Below are 20,845 nucleotides of genomic sequence, written 5' to 3' on the forward strand. Positions count from 1 at the left end.
TTATTCTTGTACATGGTGTAAGAAAGTGGTCTAGTTTCATTTTTTTGCATGTATCTGTCCAGTTTTCCCAACGCCATTTATTAAAGAGACTGTCTTTAGCCCATTTTATATTCTTGCTTCCTTTGTCATAGATTAATTGACCATATGGGCATGTGTTTATTTCTGAGCTATTCTGTTCTACTGATCTGTATATCTATTTTTATGCCAGTACCATGCGGTTTTAATTACTGTAGTCTTGTAGTATTGTTTGATATCAAGTAGCGTGATACCTCCAACTCTGTTCTTTCTCAAGATTACTGTGGATATTTGGGGTCTTTTCTGATTTCATATGAATTTTAGGATTATTTATTTGTTCTAGTTCTGTGAAAAATGTCATTGGTGTTTTGACAGAGATTTCATTAAATCTATACACTTTGGGTAGTATGGACATTTTAATGTTAATTCTTCCTATCCATGAGCACAGTTTATGCTTCCTCCATTTATTTGTATCTTTTTTAATTTCTTCTAATTTTCAGAGTACAGGTCCTTTTACATCCTTGGTTAAATTTATTCCTAGGAGTTTTGTTGTTGTTGTTGTCATTGTTTTGATAGCAGTATGGTTTATTAAGCTGTGCCTCAGTACAGGCGCTGGGGCTTGCTCATGTTGCTCTTGATATATAAAGCCTGGACGTTCTGCCAGTTCTTTCTGAGGAATAACACCAAGAAATTGACAGCTAAGTGGATGTTGTATACAGCTCATCATCTGTCATCTTCACATGGCCAACAGCCACACCCAGACACAGTACCTTCTTCATCTGGAACTTGATCGTGGATTTCACTTCATCGACTTTAGCTACCATGATCTCATTGTGGGTCAGCAAAGCCCGGGCCCAGGATTCATGGGATCTGCTTAATCAAAGACTCTGAAGCCAAAAAGGCATCATACTTCTTGGCTAGCTTCTTGACTAGTTTTTCTTGTTGAGTTTTATCAGTGCCTCAATATCCATGTGGGGAATATCCACAGCCTTGGCCTCATCACAGTGCTGCTGGTCCCCCAGAACACATACAGAGAACTTTGGGCGGGGAGTGGACTTAAGCCTGATGGTACCCGAGAAGTGTTTGTCCTTCTGAGGGTCACAGTTCTTGAAGCTAATCTGCAGTTCCGTCTCCAAAAACTTGCGGCACTTGCACTGGTTCCCATGCAGGACTTCCTACACCACCTTGTAGAGGGTGTCGCAAAAGACTTTGCTGCTCACGATGCCTGAAAAAGAGCTTGTTTGTTTTTTTGATACAGTTGTGAATGGGACTGTTTTCTTAATTTGTTTCTGATAGCTGATTATTGGTGTGCAAAAATGCAACTGATTTCTGAATATTAATTTAGTGTCCTACTTTACTGAATTCATTTATCAGTTCTAATAGTTTTTTGGTGGAATCTTTATGGTTTTCTACATATAGTATCATGTCATCTGCAAATAAGTTTTACTTCTTCCTTTCCAGTTTGGATGCTTTTTATTTTTCTGTCTGATTGCTGTGGCTAGGACTTCCAATACTATTGAATACAGGTGATGAAAGTGGGTGTCCTTGTCTTGTTCTTAATACAACACTTTTAGCTTTTCACTGTTGAGTATGATGCTAGCTGTTGGTTTGTAATATATGGCCCTCATCATGTTGAGGTATGTTCCTTCAATTCTCACTTTGCTGAGAGTTTTTTTAATCATAAATGGATGTTTCCTCAGGAATGTTGGCCTGTAATTTTTTTTTTTTATAATGTCTTTGTCTTTTCTTGGTATCAGGGTAATATTGGCCTCATAAAATGAACTTGGGAGCCTTCCCCCTTCTTCAATTTTTTGGAATGGTTTGAGAATTAGGCATTAATTCTTCTTTGAATGTGTGGTAAAATTCACTCATGAAGCCATCTACTCCAGGACTTTTATCGAGAGTTTTTTTGATTATTGATTCAATTTCATTAGCAGTTATCAGTCTTTTCAGATTTTGTTTCTTCTTGATTCAGTCTTAGAAGATTATATATTTCTAGGAATTTATCCATTTCTTCCAGGTTGTCTAATTTGTTGGCATATAATTGTTATAGTATTTTCTTATAATCCTTTGTTTTGCTGAGGTGTCAGTTACTTCTCTGATTTCTGATTTTATTTATTTGGGTCTTCTCTCTTTTGTCCTTGATGAGTCTGCTTAAAGGTTTATCAATTTTGTTTATCTTTTTAAAGAATAAGCTATTGGTTTCATTGATCTTTTGTTTGTTTTTTAAGACTCCATTTCCTTTACTTCCAATCTGATCCTTATTATTTCCTTTCTTCTACTCACTTTGGAACTCTTTGTTCTTTTTCTAGTTCTTCAGGTATAAGGTTAGACTGTTTGAGCTTTTTCTTATTTCTTGAGGTAAGCTTGTATTGCTATAAATTTCCCTTTTAGGACTGCTTTGGCTGTGTCTACAGATTTGGGGTGGTTGTATTTTCATTTTCATTTGTTTTATTTGTTTCATTTTCATTTGTCTTTGCTATCTTCCTTGATCTTGTTAACCCATTCATTGTTCAGCACTGTATTATTTAGCCTCCATGTATTTGTGTTTTTCAGTTTTCTTCTAATTGATTTCTAGTTTCTTACCACTGGGATTGGAGAAGATGCTTGATATAATTTGAAACTTATAATATCTATTCTTTATGGGCAAGAATTTTTTCAATATACAAAAAGTAGAACTTTAAAAAAACAAATATAGATACTAATTAAGACCAAAAAAAAAGTTCAATTTTAGTTATCAAAATGGTCTCATGGGTTCCATCCACTGACTTCAAAACATGTACTGTTGCATATTTGCATTTATAAAAGTAAATGTTACATAATTTTAAGAGGTATGACAGAACATTAGTTAAGATCATGGGCTCCGGTCTCAAATTGCTTAAATTTGAATCCCACCTCTGTCCACTTACCAGCTATGTAACTTCTAGCCTCAAATTTCCTCAGCAATAAAGTAGAGATAGAGTACTACCTACTTCCAAGGATTGTTAGAATGAGTAAATGAAAAGAACTTAGCATGGTGCTTAGTAAACTATAAATACATAATAAATGAGAGTTATTACTATTACGCTAACATAAGATCTCTTTCCTTGTTTTAAAAATTAGGGTTCACTACATTTCACTTGGTAAAATGTGTCCACTGCTTAAAAGGAAAGCATTGGGCAAATGACTCAGCCCCCTGTATTTCAAAAATTATGCACTGGAGATAAAATACATTTTTACTTACAAAACAAAACACTCCAGTTCATTAACCCTGAAGGGAAAAAATATCCGAATATACTGTGAATTAGTAAACATACCACATATTCACCTGCCCAAGAAAAAAAAAATCACAATTTGAAATTTATTGGATCCTGGACCAATAATTCTTATTTTAAAAAAGTTAACTTTCTTTTATATCCTCCATACAAGCATGATAATACTTCACAAATTTCCTGGATGAATCTGATAGAATGAATAATACCATAAACATTAGTCTCAAACTAATTTTAATATCTGTACCAATTTGAGAGTTTTTGTAATATTCAATGAAAACTAAATAACAGACCAAATCGCTCTAAAATTATAGTTTGGGGAGTTAAAGGTGGATTTTTCAATGAATAAGTAGTAACTGAAAACTGTCCAATGTGCTTCATTTTCTTTTTCTCTAAAACCTGCTCTTTTTGCCACTGGTGCCATTTTCATTTTAGTGGTAGCCCCAACACTCTGGAGGTCAAACAAGAGCTCTCAAAATTAGGGTTCCCCCCCAATCCCTTCAGTTGATCAACAGTAAGAACTATCATTTCTATTTCTAATTCATCTCAGTGCTTTAGATGAATCCTCTACTCTCCATAGGGGGGCTAACCTATACAGTAGGTTGAGAAAGGCAAAGGAACTGTCCTTAAATTAATCTGAAAGATGACTTAGAATTAAAACAGGTGAAAAAGTAGGGGAGAAGATTCAAGAAAAGGAAACCAAATGTAAAGATTCTCGGCAGGAGAAAGAATATAGAAATCAAAGAACAGAAAGGCTATGTGGATTTTCTGAGAAAAGCTGGCCAGTTCTAAGATAAAACTGATGACTAATGATAGCCCAAATACTGCAGGACACTCTTCACAGACAGGGTGACTACATATTCAAGTTAGCCAAAAGCATCGCAGTTTATGTCTATCATCTCCATGTAATTGTTAATGTGTTTCCTTTCACTCTCAAATCTAAGTATTAGTCATGTTTAGAACAGGGCATAGTTATCCAAAGAATAACCACTGAAGGAGATGGCAGGAAGAAGATTCAAGTTCTGAAAACAATCACTATGTCTATATAATAAAGTCATTTCTGACTCCTGCACTAAAGTTCTAATCATATCATTCTCAAACTGTTTTTTCCATACTGGGATTGTCTACCTGATGGAAATCCCATTGTTTCTTCAAAGTATAGCTCTTTCAATGAGGCTTTTGCTGATAACCCATTTAGAATTCATTACTCCTCTGCAGCACTTAATTTATACATTTACTTGTGGCATACTTAACATATATGTGTCAGTTTCGTTGTCTAAATAAATCTTTTCTATTCTGAGATACCCAAAGTCCCTAGCATATTGTATAGTAAAACTTCATGTAACATCGTCTATAGGTTCTGCGATTTTAAGCAAAACAAAATATAATGACACCAATTTTACCATAGGCTGATATAAACAAGCTAAGTTCCTAAGGCATCTCATTATTATAACTAAAGTATGTTGAATGAAATAACATTGTTTGAGGACATGTTGTATTGCATTATCACTCAATGTTTTTAATAACCAATGCCATATTTTACATTTCTCATTTGTTATGCAAAATCTGCGAAATGTTCTAAGAGAAAAAAGTTCTGCGATTAAATATAGGAAATAAAAATCTTTTTTCAGTGATTAACGATGCTTGTTAATTTATTAAATACTAAGAAATCCAAAACTAACAAATCTGTACTGCTTTGTTTCACTCAGCATTTTCCAAATGTATTTGACCACGGAACCCCTTTGAAGGATTTGTTTACTACAAAAATATTGTGGGAAATTATGCTAAATGATGCTAGCAGTTGTAGGTTTCTATTTCTGTTCTTTTAATACAAGAAAGTCATTTTTAATTTAGTAATATATTCCAAAGTAATGTTTTTAGCTGTTTTTTAAAAATAATCATGCCATTTGACCATCTGTGGTTTTCAAAAGTATTTTATAAGGCGTTTTCCACTTGATCATTTAACAAATACATAGGACGATGTAATTATTTAACATCTTAAAAAATATTTCTCCCAAATTATCAGCCAAATAACGAAATATTAAGTAAGGATAGTAAATACTTGGTTCCTAATACTCTCTTTCTACAAAGTCTCTCCTTCCACCACTAATCACCTGCCACTAATCTCTCCTACGAACTACAGATACATTATCAGAATTGTTCTCAACTCGAAGTTCAAGTGTCCATTTATAATCAATTGAAGGTCTACGGCCATGCCTCCCTGAACAAGCCGAATCTCGTCTGATCTCAGAAGCTAAGTAGGGTTGGGCCTGGTTAGTACTTGGATGGGAGACCACCCAGGAACACCAGGTGCTGTAGGCAATAAATAAATAAATAAATAATCTGTCAATCGAAGTTGGCAAACAAGATAAAATACTTACCATTTAATTACCATTAAAGTGGTAACATTACCACTATTTTACCTTGTTTTGGAAGTTCTAATCTATGCAATAAGAAAAATGAAATATAAAATGTAAAACTAGTGAAAAGGAAACAAAATTGTCATTTATAGGTAATACACTTGTTTATTTGAAAAGTCTAAGATAGAAGACTAAAAAAGCATTAGGAATAAGAATACATGTCAACAGTGACTCTTTACAAAATTCAACATTCAAGAAATCAACAAAATTGTGAAACAGTAATAATTAGTTAAAATATAATAGAAAAATAATCCAATTCACAATACAACTAAACATAAAAAGTTCTGAAAATAAACAAGAAATAGCAGGAAAACAATTACAAAACTTTTCAGAGGGTAAACAGGTGACATACCATGCTTACTAAAGAGAAAAATCAATACTAGAAGAACTCAATTTCCTCACAAAATAGGGAGGGATGGGGTGAGTATGAGGAAACAAGACAAAACCTTTACCAAAGACATTTGGAAGAATAAAGGTAAAAATAACATCCAAGAAAATACTGAATCACAGTAACACGGAGAAAACTATGCCCTACCATATATCTAAGGTATAATAACTAAAATATATGATACTGGCATGGCAATTAATGAAATGGAATAAAAAATACAAAGTCCAAAGCATACTTAAAAAAAAATCAGAATATGACCAGTAAGTAACCAGTAGAAAATTTTGGATTACTACCTTATACTTGACATCAAAATAAATTCCAAATAGAATAAAAAGAAATTGAAAAAGTGAAAACACTAGACGATAGGAAAGTCTTTTAACTTGAAAAAGAAAACAAATCCTCATGAGAAAGTTTAATAAACTTGATATTAAAAATAAAATGTGGAAAAATTTAGACAATCTGGAGTGTTTGTATTAACACTGGTTAATACAATACCCTTCCTATAAAGCAGTCTTAGAATCCACTAAAAAGCAGCATCCCAATAGAAAATGATCAAAGACCATAAACAAGCAGTAAACATTCAATTTCACCTCAAGTTAAAATTGATACATTTTCTCAGACTAGCAAAGATACAAATAAATATAGATTATAGATTATCTCATATTTTTTTAAAAATCTAAATTTACTTAGGAAATTTCTCATTATATGGCGATCTAATTCACTCTTTAGTGACTGCATAGTCTTTTATTGTATTATATTGATGGACATTTAGGTTGCTTCAAGTTTTTTTCCAAATATAATATTATAGTTGTTTTCTTTGTATATATAAGTTGGCTTATATATTTAAGTATATGTGTGTGTAACGTGTGTATGTATGATCAATTCCTAGAAGTGGAATCATGTAATTAAAGGGCACAGGCACTTAAATGTTTGATGTTACTAAACTGCCTACCAAAAAAATTCCACACACACACACACACACACACACACACACACACACACACACACTGTATTCATGTTTCTCGAGAACTTCTCTACCAGTCAGGATTAAGTTATTTTCATCTTCTTCATTTGGTAGGCAAAAAAATGTTATCTCATTGTTAAATGTCCATTTTGTTGTTTTATTTTATTGTTTTTATATTTTAAATTTTGAATAAGAATCTTTCCACATAGTTATTAATCATCTGTGATACTTATTTGTATCAACTGTTTGACTATGGAATTTTTTAGGTGACCTGAGGCACTGGTTCCCAAACCATTATAATAAATGGCTAACACTTAGCAGAAACCTCACCCTGTGTCTGGCACTTTTTTCCAACCACTTTATGTGACTTAATTCAATTTAACCTCCATAAAACCTCATCAAGTAAGTACTGTTAACATCTCTATTTTATAAGTGAAGAAATAAAGGTAATAAGAGGTTGAGGGGACACGGACGGACGGACATGGACGGACACACACACACACACACACAGAGCTCTGAAAAAGGCTCCCCAGAAAAAAGCCCAAACTTCTGACTCTCCAAAATCTGGCCCTATCTTCATACTTTTTCATCATTTCCTGATGTCATGTTCCCATCTCCATCCCCAAAGTAAATGTTCTTGCTATTATGAATAACCTGTAGCTCATCCAATCTTTCAGATAGTTTCATGCCTCTGGACCACTGTGCACAGTACTCACACTTTTCCAATCTTAACAGTAAACACCTACCTACTCAGTTTTCATGACTGAGCTAAAGTTAACGATTCTATAATGATGCCATCTCACACAACCCGCGTACGCCCAATTTCCTAAACAAAGAAGAATTCACAACTGTCTTTCCTAGCACTATTACAGCAGATGTGTCTATGATAGCAACTATAAAATTTTTACTCTAAAGTTAGGGATGCTACAAGGAATCAAGTATCCATACACATTTCTGAAACTGTACCACAAAATATCCCATTCTTTTTGTAAATCCACCTGCTGACAAAAAAATGGAGTTATACAAACATAAATTTTTAACCTCATTTTGAAGACTGTCTAAAAAAGAAATCAATAAAAATAAAGTTCTTATACAAAGGCCTATAGAGTTATATACAAAATTAAAAACAATCTAGTTTCTTTCAACAGAACCTTAATGAAGTCAAGAATCTGTAAAGAATTATCGAGACTCTACATTTCTCAAAGCAGGGAGGCAGGTTAAAATATTTCATAGTCTAGAGAGATTTTGTTTGTTCTTTATTGCTATAAGCCTAACTAGCACCTACAATGCCCAACACATAATAGAAAGTCAATAAATATTTGCTGAATTAAAAAAATTACTGTTTTGTTAATAATTTAAAACTTTATATTAAAAACATCCTAGAGTGTACTTTAAAACTTGCAAGAATCTCAAAGATTACGCAGAAGCTTCATAGTTCTTATGCTTTCAACAGGGCAATCCTAATTAAATGTCCAAACCTCTTCCTCACCCCAATGGTAATGTCAGTCTTTACCTATTGCTTCTGCATTCAAACATTCTCTACTTATACTTTCAAATCTATTCATACTAATGATCTTTATAATCATTTTATCAAGTTACAAAATATAAAAGTTGTTATGGGAAGGAAAAAAAACATTTTTATACAGGCAAGTCTCACTTTGCACTGTAGTGCAGGACCATAAAAACAACCCTGCAAGTTGAAAGCGACGGAGCAAAGCAATCTTAATAATCAAAGAGAAAAAATTACAATTGTTCTATCTTTAAACTTTGTCAAAGTTTAAACTTTGCCATACTTTGTCAAAATATTTAAAACCATTTAAAATTCTTTGTCAGTTATAAATATATAGGGAAATGGAAAATACTGTGTAATATTTACTATTTTATAATTTAAAAATAAGAAACTGAGAATCAGTGTTTTATTTCATTATAAAAAAATGAACTTAAGAGTAGACAGTACTTGCCTTCTTTTCCTTATACAACTTATGATACAGAAAAAGCATCTTTTCTACACCTTTAAAACTGTCATAATCCTTTCCAACTTTGGTTCAGCTTCCAAACATTTTACCCTTTACCTTTTAATCTATTTCTAAAAGTTTCTTTACTGTGAAATTCTTGCTGTGAGTCGTTTCTTTTAACACATCCTTTTTGTCACATCCACTTTCCTCATTTATATTGATAAATTCACCTTTACTAAGTTCCTCGGGGTTCTTATCTATATTCTCCCCCTTTATGACCACTTCAGTATCCTATTTTTTATATTCATCTGACTTTTTCAATACAGTTCATAACTTCATTTAGGCAGGCCTAGCTCTTGTTCTATGTCTTCATTTATGCGGCTATTTTCAAATCTTCTGACATCCAATTCTTCATATCTAATGTTACCACTTGTCATTTCTTTTCTGTACTTTGACCTTTGTTGGTCAACTCTCTCCTTTGATTATCCAGTTTGGTCACATGGATTACACTTGGAGATAAGGAGGTAACACAACTACACATTTTGCTATCTGTGCAAGAAATGCATAACAGATGCACAGTGATCAATCTCAAGACTTTGAGAGAAGTAACTCTAACTGGTCACTGATCACCATAGATATCTCTAACTATGTAGTAATCTGTGAACTGAAGAGCTAGCATCAAAGTTTATACGGTACACAATTACAGTTAACATACCATGGTAAATGACATCTGAACTTTGTTGTTGGTGTGTTATTTGGTGTGTTATTTAACTAAACTGTGGCAAATGACCTCAAACATATCAGAAGCCTGCAAAGTGAAGACTGAATGTAAAAAGAAAACCATTATGTGAAAAATATCTGCTGTCAAATATGACTGTTAACATCAACATGGTTATACTTTAGTAACTGCTCTGTTACTAATTCACTAACAGACCTTACTTAACTCGTTGGAATCTCAAAATAAAGTTGGTCTACAAAATTCTAAAAAGTTCTCTACAAACTCTCAAACTTGATGCTCACAACTCACTTCAAGCTAGGCATAAATTAAGAACTCAAATTGATGTAATGGAGACTGAAAACTTAACAAAGACACTATAAAAGTAGATCTCATTCTCTCTTTATAGGAGCTTTTTTCCTAAACGACTTTTTAAGACACTAACATTCCTTTAAAATGTAATCAAATCCATCTTATTTTCACATTTTTATTCATTTTTTAAATTTAAGTACAGTTAATTAAACATAATAATTATTTCTACTGAAATTATTTTGACATGAACAAAAAATTAAATAGGCTTGATTTCTCCATCAAAAGAAGCCTGGCTACTAACTTATTGTTGGTATACTTAGCGTTTCTAATTCATATTTTGCGTGCTGTCAGAAACTTTGTTAGTATTTTTAAAATGCTATGTAGAATAAAAACCAAAGTTCTAACTAGAAACAGTTAAGTTGGATTTTACAAATCCATAATTCTATAAAATGAAGCAACTTAATTTTAAGTTCAGAAATATACTGAACAAGCCATTAGAAACATATTATTAAAGAGAATGTTTCACAGAACATATCACTTAAGTGTTAAATGTTAAATTTACATTATATACTTTAACGGGAAAAAAATCTGTTCAGATAGCTACAAAAACCTAATAAATATAATACAGTCAAAATTTATCATCAAATATAGAGTATGGATTCTCAGTCACGCTGAGAAACAGCTTCAAACAAAAATCAGATTCAATTGTGAAGCTACCACCTAAAATGACTTCTTTTATGACTTCTTTTCACAACAGCTAAGGAAAGAATTAAGCTATCCAGACTTAAAAAGGAAAAAAAAGTCATTTTTGAATAGGTAGATAATGTCTCCCTTACAATCTGAATGTGTAGAATGCTATATTCCTCCTTAAATGGAAAGTAAAAGGAAAATATACATTCAGATGATTATTTGCAATATGTGTAGAATTATTAAACTACACTTTTTTCACTAAGTCTTTTTTTCCCACCAAGTCTTTTATTCCAAAATGATGTATAAATTTGGTTACTAATTTGAAAAACCAAGAACCTTTATAATAAAATCTATGATGTTCAAGGAAAATATGTTCAGTGCTCCCTAAAGTCTATAGCAAATATGAACTTGTAAATTATAAAACTTAAAACAAATAAAAGATTTCTTCAATTATTTAAGGTAAAAATTAAAACTTCAGATCCCTGACTTAAATCAAGGGGCATATTGCCACAACATAAAAAAGTAAAAATCCAAAGAAATTTCCTAAATCATATATTAACAAGAAAACTGAAGAGCCAACTAATGTCTAGTTTCGAAGTATCTGTGAAATGAAGACAGAAGGCAAAAGTTACTCAGCCTGCAAACATCTGCAGCCATATAAGAAACCTTTGAAAAAGAACAAAAGCCCAGAAGTAGTGGTTCTCTTTGTGTGCTTCTTAGACCCTTATGGGTCTCATGACCCTTTCAAGAGTCTCCAAAGTCAAAACTATTTTTTTTTAATTAAGTTTATTAAGGTAATATTGGTTAATACAATTATACAATTTTCAAAACTATTTTTACAGTAATAATACAAAGACATTATTTGTATTTTTACTGTGTTAGCATTTGCACTAATGGCACAAAATCAAGTCTGGGTACAATACTGTCCCCTAGACAGTGGTACCAAACTCTAATGGTAGTCATTGTATTCATCAAGGCCCAATAATGGCTGTCATGCACTGTGAAGCCATCATCCTAAAATGATTCTTATATTAGAGAGAAAATAAAATTTAAATATTTTTAATAATCTTGAGAGAATATCTTATAAAATTAACCAGATATCATCAAGCACTTCTATTTAAAGAAAAACAACTTAAAAGCAAGCCCAGGCATTTCAGTCTTAATTGTAATTAAAATATTGACTCCTTTATTGATATCCCATTAACAACCTCTATCATAAAAGACATTACCAAAATCTAAGTTCTTTGTGTTTTTTTCCCCCAAAACCACAATTAATGTATGGTAACAAGACTATATGAATTATACTTTTGAGTAACATTTAATACATTAAACAAAATAATATAAGTAGAGACCAAAAGGATTAATCATAAATTGTCACTATTAAATCATTTTTAACTAAATTTTCATAATTCTTAATTCTCAAATCTAATTTATAGTGTCATAGTATATTAATCCCAGATAATCTGACAGACCAGCAAAAAGGAAACCAACAAAATATATCTAACAAATACGAAAACTTAGCATTTCTGGATCATTCACCTTACACAAAACAAGTTATTTGTCTTTTTGAATGAACATTTTACTGAATGCATATACACTATCTCTTTCTAAAGGTGAGGAAAAGACTATATATACGAATGAGTTATGAGCACGTTATACGCTAGAAAGTAATTTAGTAAATTGCTTTCCTTGCTATAGAAACTAGATGCAATCACACATCTAAAACGTTTTTGTTGTTTTTAATTTTTAACTTTCAATTAGAGTTGACATTCAATATTATTTTATTCTAAAACTTTTAATTGATGAAATGTCTGTAACTGTTTTAGAATTAAAGTCAGCTGTTCATTTTTTGAAAAGACCCACATAGCTCAGAAACATAACTCTTTAAACCAAGAATATATATTAATTATATACTTATATATCTGTATTTATGTAAGAATTGACATATATATATAAAATTTCAATTACAGTTCTGTAATATTCAAAAATTTTAAATAATCATGTGTCACTTTGGTGAGAATATAAAATTTTAAGCCCTAATAAGTTATATTATATACACATTTAAAATATATACACTTTAATATAACATCTTTTAAAAGAAATGGCAACAATTGATAATACAGTAAAGGCTACTATCCATGCCAACACTCATTCACACATCCTTTACAAATCTCTTAACCTCTAGTAGAACTGTTCCTGGGAATAAAAATAAGAGACAAAAGCTTACCTTTAAAACATGTAAAATAGACACTTGTTGCCATGTTTGTTCACCAATAAAAAAATAACATGAAAGTCCCTCTAGGGGAAATGATTAAAAGATGTATTAATAAACATATTATGAAATTCTATGCAGACTTTGTTACAAAGAATAATGTAGAAAGTTCTGGGGATGGATGGTGGTGATTTTTGCACTTAATGCCACTAAACTATGAATTTATATGGCAAAGTTTATGTTATGTATATTTTATCACAATAAAAAGAGTAAGGTAGATTTTAATGTACTACGATGGTACAAATACACTGAGAGAAAACAGAGATGGTTTCACACTCTGCAACAACTAAGGACAGATGCTTTTTAAATTAAAAGACAAAAAGTCAACAAAGAATTAGAAGAAAATATAATGAAGAACCAGATAGAAATTTTAGAACTGAAAAAGTAAAAAACCAAAATAAAAACTCATTAAATGGTTACCAGGGGCTGGGGGGTAGGGGTATTGGGTAGTTATTTAATGAGTACAGAGTTTTAGTCTGGGATGATGGAATAATAGTTCGGGAGATAGTCAGTGGTTATATAATGTGAAAGTTATTAATGCCAATTAATCGTACACTTAAAAATGGTTAAAATGGTAAATTTTCTGTTATGTATATTTTGCCACAATAAAAACAAATACATTATGAATAAAACTAAAACAAACCTTCAGTCATGGGCTCAAAAGCAAAACAGAGATGGAGATAAAAGAGTCGTGAAAATCAATTAATAGAAACTACCTAATCTGAATGAGAGAAAAAAAATGGCCGGGGGTGGGGGGGGAAGGGACAGAACAAAGCCTCAGAAACCTGAGACATTAAAAGGTATAACATTGATGTGATCAGAATCCTAGGAGAGAAAAACTGTAACTCAAAAAGATACTTGAAGAAATAACGGCTGTAAACTCCTCAAATCTGAAAAAAGACATACATCTTCAGATTCAAGATAAGCAAACCCCAAACAGGATAAATCTAAAGATATCCACACCAAGACACTCATAATCAAACTGCTGAAAACTAAAGACAGGAAAAAAAAAACTTTAAAACAGCTAGAGAAAATGATGCACTACTTTTCATTGCAGATTTCTCATCAGAAATCTTGGATGCCAAAAGAAAAGTGGAAAAACATCTTTAAAGTGCTGAAAGAAAAGAACTGTCAATTCCTAAATCTACATACAATGAAAATACCCTTTAGAAATAAAGGTAAAAAATAAAGATACTCTCTGATGTGGAGAACTAGAAGCATTCACTGTCTGTGGACCTGTTCTAGAAAGAGAATTTTTAAGGTTCTTTATATATAAAGTAAAATATCGAGAGGAAATTTAGAATATCAAAAATGAAGAAAAAGCAACAAAATTGGTAACAATCTAAACAAACAACTATTTATAAATACAGAACATTCTTCTGCCCTTGAGCTCTTTTACATCGTATGAGATTTAATATGGATTTGTAAAGACAACCACAACATAAAGGGAGAGAATAAAACAACCATTATTATCTAAATTTCACCTGAAGTGATAACTTATTGAGTCCACTTTGGTTACTCACCAACAAATATTTATTGAACATTTGCCTACTACAGATGCTGGTAACAATGTTAAAATAGAGCAAGAAATAAAACAAAATTCCTTCATAGTCCAGCAGAGAATAAAGGTAAGAAACAAAGAACTACAAAGTTAGAGGAATGTTGTCGTGAAGAAGGAAAAAAATGCTATGATATTTAAATTAACAGGAATTTAACCTACGCTAAAAATTAAAAAGGAATCTTTTAGATGAGAAGACTGAAACAGCACTTACTACAGGGAGTTTTAAGGAGAGCAAAAGCACACAGAGAAACTGAAAGAGGTCTATGACAGAAGAAATGGGGGATAGATTTAAGGGAGATGAGAGAGAAAACTAAATATATAATTAGGGTCATGTATTCCCAGCCTTGAATGACTTTTATCATATGATTAACAGAAAGCCATTGAGAATTTCATGTAGAGAAGTAACATGATTATATTAAAGATTTTAAGAGAGCATATCGGGAACATCTTATGGAAAAAGGACTAACAAACACATTGATAATTTAAAAAAAAAAAACTAATGTGAAGGAAATGTCATGGGTTGAATTGGGATAATTTGAGCATCAAAGTAAATAATGGCAACAATGGATCATAATACACTGATTTAAGAATCCATGAAACCACACCAATACTAAGAAATATATAAGCACACATAGAAGTAAAATGTAAGACAAAGGTCTAAAACAGGGTGAAGGGAAGGAAGATAAATGAAATACTGTTGTAAAAGATGACAAATGATATAACTTTAAAGGCAATAACTTAAAAATGCATGTTGTAATCTCTAGGGCAACCTCTAAAGAATATATCACACAAAGAAGTCCATGTAAACACTCAAAATGGAAAGGTGAAATGAGAGCATAAACACAACCTGAAACTAATATAATATTGAACATCAATTGTAATTGGGGAGGAAAAAAACACACAAATACCAAGACGGAAGACATAAACCAAATGGTATAAGTAATTACATTTTATCTAAATGGAACAAGCACAACAATTAAAAAGTACCACATTAGGAGAAAAAAAGGCAAGACCCAACTACATGGTATTACAATAAACACATTTTAAATATAGAGACACGGATTCACTGAAAGTAAAAGAGGGGAGAGGAACACAAAACCATTCAAATGCTAAGCATAACAAACCTGATGTAACAATATTAATGTCAGAGAAAGTAGATTTAAAGAGAAGTATTACAAAAATAGTCATTTAATAATAATCAACAAGATAATTCTAAATGTATAACAACTAATTAACACAACTTCAAAACACTTGAAGCAAAAACCAGAACTAAAGTGATAAACAGAATCCCCAATTATGTACATTTATAACTTGTCAGTAATTTTAGAACGAGACAAAAAAAAAGGGAAGACAAAATCTTAACAACCCTAGCAATAAACTAACCTAAGTGTTATATATAAAAACACCAAGTAAATGTAGTATGTAGTCCTTTTAAGTGTACACAGATCAAGCACAAAGATATTCCTCATGCTGAGTCATAAAAAAGCATCGATAAAAATAAAATAATTGAAATTAGAGAATATATTCACTAACCTCAGGGGTATTAAACTAGATATCACTAACGACGTTAAAATTTGTACACTAAACATATTTCTAAAAAAACCATGTATCAAAGTAAAAAAAAAAAAATCAGAAGAAGAAATTATTTTGAACTAAATAATAATGAAAACAAAACTTACCAAGAGTTTTGGGATGCATTAAAAGCAGTACTTACAGATGTCGATAGCTTTAAACATCTGTATTTTTTAAAACGGTGTCAAATCAAAAAGCTAAGAAAAGAGAGCAAAGTAATCCCAAAAGGAATGAGAAGGAAATAAAGATATGATAAAAGCAAAAAATGGAAAACAATTAAAAATTCAGTGAAATCAAAGTTGATTCTTTCGAAATATCAATATAATTGAAAAACTTCTAGCTAGACTGATCAAAGAAAAAATAAAGACACAAACTGACAATATCAGGAATCAAAGAAAGGACACAACTACAAATCTACAGACATTAAAAGGATAAGAGATTATAGATAATTTGGCCAATAAATTCAACTACTTAAGGTTACATGGATGAATGCCTCAAAAGACATAAACTACCAAGAATAAAAATAAAATAAAATTCCTGTTATCCATTTTAAAACTCAAATGATTAATTGAACCTCTCAAAGAAAATTAAAGGCCCAGATGGGTTTACCAGAAAAAATATAATAGTAATCTTTCCCAACCTTATTAAGAAATTAATAGGAAGAAATATTTACAAACTTAATTTCTAAGGCCAGCATTACCCAGACACCAAAACCAAAGAAAATAAAACTTCTAATCAATACTGCACATGAAACATAGATATAAAAATACTTATCAAAACATTATAAACTTAATCCAGGAACATGTAAAAAGTATAATCCATCATAATCATATGGAGCTTACTGCTAACATTCAAAAAACATGAATAGTCTGAAAAAGAACACTCTATATGATCTTCACAATATATGCAAAAAAAGCAACTGATAAAACTTAACTCATGTTAAAAAAAAACTCTCAGCGAACTAACAATAGAAGGGACTATCTAAACATGAAAGAGAATCTATGAAAATCCTACAACAAAGGTATCCAAATTGGAAAGGAAGAAATAAAATTTTGTTTGCAGATATGATCTCAAATACGAAAAACCCTATACATCCCACCAAAAAAAAAAAACCTGCTAGAATAAATTAATTCAACAAAGTAGCAGGATAAAAAATCAACATACAATATACAATGGAATATTATTCAGTCATTAAAAGAAATTTTGACATATGGTACAACATAGATGAAACCTGAGGACATTATACTAAGAGAAATAGAGACAGAAAGTAGAATGGTAGTTGCCAAAGTTTGGGGGTAAAGAAGAATGGAGAATTATTGTTTAATAGGTATAGAGTTTGTTTTACAAGATAAAAGAGCTATGCACATGTATGGTGGTGATAGTTGCACACTATAAATGCACTTAATACCACTGAACTGTATACTTAAAAATGGGTAAGACGGTAAATTTTATGTTTTGTGTATTTTACCACTATTTTTTAAAAAAACAAAATGACGAATTTTTCAGATGTACCAAGCTGGAAGAAATCAGCAGCAGCAGCATACCAGCACAAGCATTAAAGGTAAGGCCTTGGGAAAGAAGTAAGATGACACTCCATGGAAATCAGGGTCTACCCAAAGGAATGAAGAGTAGAAGAAATGTAAATATCTGCGTGTACCAATTATAAACGTATTGCCTCTCAACTCCAAAGCAATTATTCGCTGCCTTACTTTGTGATAATAGAGCTGGCACCTATACACATTTCTCCTTTGCCAGCCAGCACGACATTAACCTACGTCAGCAGATGTCACTGAAGGAGTAGCACAGAAGAAAGGGGGTTCTCTTCCCATTAGACTGTGCTCTAAACTGCCTGCTTCAGTGGAGGCTCCTGGCATGCAAGGCACCCAATGACTCTCTATCCAGGTGCCAACTTCTCACCAAATCTCTAGTGACACATGCTTGGTTCTGATCAAGTACCTTGGGAAAACACAACCCCATGAATGGTTTCCTACCAAATTTTGTTAGCATCTCAGACGGTGGTAGGCTTCTCAGAGAATTATGCCAGTGCCCCAGCTGGCTTCTTAGCCAGATTCAACAAGAGGCTTCCTAGAGACTTTTGTCAGCACCCCAGAGGGAGGTTTTTTGCTTGCCACCAAAATTCTGCAGCATCTCAAACTTCCCAACATCCAGTGGAACATACACTTACCAAGATCTGAATCTCAGCTTTTAAGCTGAGAGATGGGGCATCTTTCAAATGTGTTCCCTTCCTGCTCATCTGCCTCAGCCCTAGTGGTTGCTCCCTCTACCTATTCTGCATACTTTAAAGTTCTCTTTCCCCCTTAGGGTTAATTCTGTGTTGCTAGTTAAGAATTCTTTACATTAAACTTTATTCAAACTACTCTGAGGTTTCTGACCTCTGACTAATAAAGGACTGGTACTGGCAGTGGTCACAACAAATAGATCCACAAAGATGAGTTTTGAAGATTGGCTTGGTAGTATCCTTGGCCTTAAGCACAGGGCTCAAGCAGGAAATAGGATGCTAGTAATCCCTGGCATGCAGTGACATCAGAGTTAATCAAGCTATCACCTGTGGTTGATTGTGATGAAGTGCCAACTTAAGCGAGTGCCTTGGGAAACCAAATGGCTGTTGCACTTGACTGTTACGGAAGTAATGATGACTGTAAGGTCTATTACGTGAGATGGATTTTCTAAGTGCCCTTGAGCAGTTACAGAAGAAAACAAGTTCAGGTCCATCAACTCTCAGATCAAATCACAGTCTAAGAAACAGCACTTTCATGACAGTATTAAAAAAAACCTTAATGCTTGTAACTGCAGGTTGTTACTGCTGAAAATCAAACGCAAAATCTAACTGGACAAACATGTGAATTACATCATCAGGTGATTTCATAGTCTAGCCAAGTTTCTCATGTGAAAAGTTAAGGGCAATGACTGGAGAAAAAATGGGACTCAAACTTAGAATGGGGATTATGTGGTTGAACCAGAATGAAAGGGTTAATTTCAAACCTCCAATGGAACTAACTTATCTTCCTGTATCTAAGGAGAGTAGCCAGCCTTCCTTTGCTTGAAAATCCTGTGATATTCTTATGTGTAGCAAATGACCTACAGAAGGATGTTCATTCTCCTCATGACTAACCACAACCAACCAACCTGCTGCCACCAGACCCATAACTAGGTTCATATCTCAGCATGTTATAAAGGGACAGGTACAACTATCACCCAAGAGGAAATAGCTCACAAACTGAAAAATGCCAGAATTTTTCTAATATAAAAAGGCAAAAACCTGGGGAATATGTGTAAAAATAGATGCTAAGGGTATTAGAACAGGAGGCTAAAATTCACTAATATAGGTGAGCTCACTACAGATTCTGAATTTAATGTGTTAGCCTGTGCAGCTGAGGGTGGCTACAATAGCTTACTTGTTTACTGAAACTTACACTCAGGCAAATACAAACGAAAACTACACTAACATGAAAAATGAATATTAAGGTTTAATAAGGCTGAGATACTAAATTTCACTGGCATGTGGAAGAAAAAATCCAGAGGCTTAGGGGAGACAGGAACATTGTGGAGTGGATTTATCCTCTGCAACCTGTACACCTACTACCCAACTATATTCCCTAAGAAAGCTCAGGAGACACTGTATTAGTGAGGTACAACATAAAAAAACTATGTGGCTGCTTTCTTTTGTAGGTCAGGTATGACTATGGGGAATGTCACCACTGAGACAGGCTCCCTAATTTCACTGATGATGGGATCCCAAAGTGGCAGAGGTCAAGTGGCAGCACTTGACCCCAAAGATAAGGGCAGCAGGGACATACCGGTAATCAGAATGCTTTGGCCCGCAGAGATCTTTGGCAGTGGCTAATTGATCACGATGTCCCTAGGAATGAAATATACGGGCAATTTAAACTATATCACAGAAAAACACCTAAATCTGGTGGCCAAAAATTGACTTGAGTCATCACAGTAGTCATGTAGATTTGCCCAGTTTCCACACTTCAAATTCACAGACCCTTAGCCTCTTGATTAAGGAGAGACTGAGCCCCCTTAATGGACTGTGCACCATTACCACAAGTACACACCATAAATCTTCCTCCAATACTCTCCAAAGGGACAGTCATTTAAGAGTGCAGTGCTTTTCAACAAGGGGCAATTTTGCTCTTCAAGTCTAGAAAGTTGGGCATGTCTGGAGGCATTTTTGGTTATCACAACTGGGGAAATCTACTGGCATCTAGTGGGCAGAGGCCAGGGATGCTGTGAAACATCCAACAATGTATATACAACAGCCACCACGACAAAAAATTATCTCGACTTAAATGCTCCTACACAACCTAGACAGTTATCTCCCTGACTTCATCTCCTGCTACTCACTACCACCTCTTTGCTGTTCCTAAAACATTCACAGCACTCTCCTGCCTCACAGCCTTTGCCCTTGTTGTTCCCTCTACCTGGAAAATCCTTATTCTCAAATGATGACATAGCTCACTTTCTCACTGCCTTCAGATTTTTGCTTAAATATCACTATTTAAAATCACAATGCCCTTTCCACCATAGAATACTGTATCCTTTTCTCTCTTCAGAAATGCTCCATTTTAAATCCTCTGTTATTTGATTAGCATTTATCTCTCCCATCACTAGAATGTAAACTCCATAGGAACAGAGATTTTCTCCATTTTATTCATTACTGTACCCTACAATGGTTCCCTGTATAAACTAGACAAACATTTGAA

The 20,845-nt window shown here is 32.9% G+C and overlaps 1 protein-coding gene and 2 pseudogenes across 1 annotated transcript in view; 1 reads left to right on the top strand and 2 right to left on the bottom strand.

Annotated features, from left to right (window-relative positions):
• The window catches only part of ZMYM4 (zinc finger MYM-type containing 4), a 143,183-nt gene that overhangs the window by 104,244 nt on the left and 18,094 nt on the right, over positions 1–20,845 (bottom strand). The gene's annotated exons all lie outside the window — the stretch shown is intronic.
• Positions 511–7,725, bottom strand: LOC102898891 (annotated as a pseudogene).
• LOC112473106 lies at positions 5,470–5,588 on the top strand (annotated as a pseudogene).

Source organism: Pteropus alecto, unplaced genomic scaffold, assembly GCF_000325575.1.
Source record: "Pteropus alecto unplaced genomic scaffold, ASM32557v1 scaffold39, whole genome shotgun sequence".
NCBI classification, from domain to species: domain Eukaryota; kingdom Metazoa; phylum Chordata; class Mammalia; order Chiroptera; family Pteropodidae; genus Pteropus; species Pteropus alecto.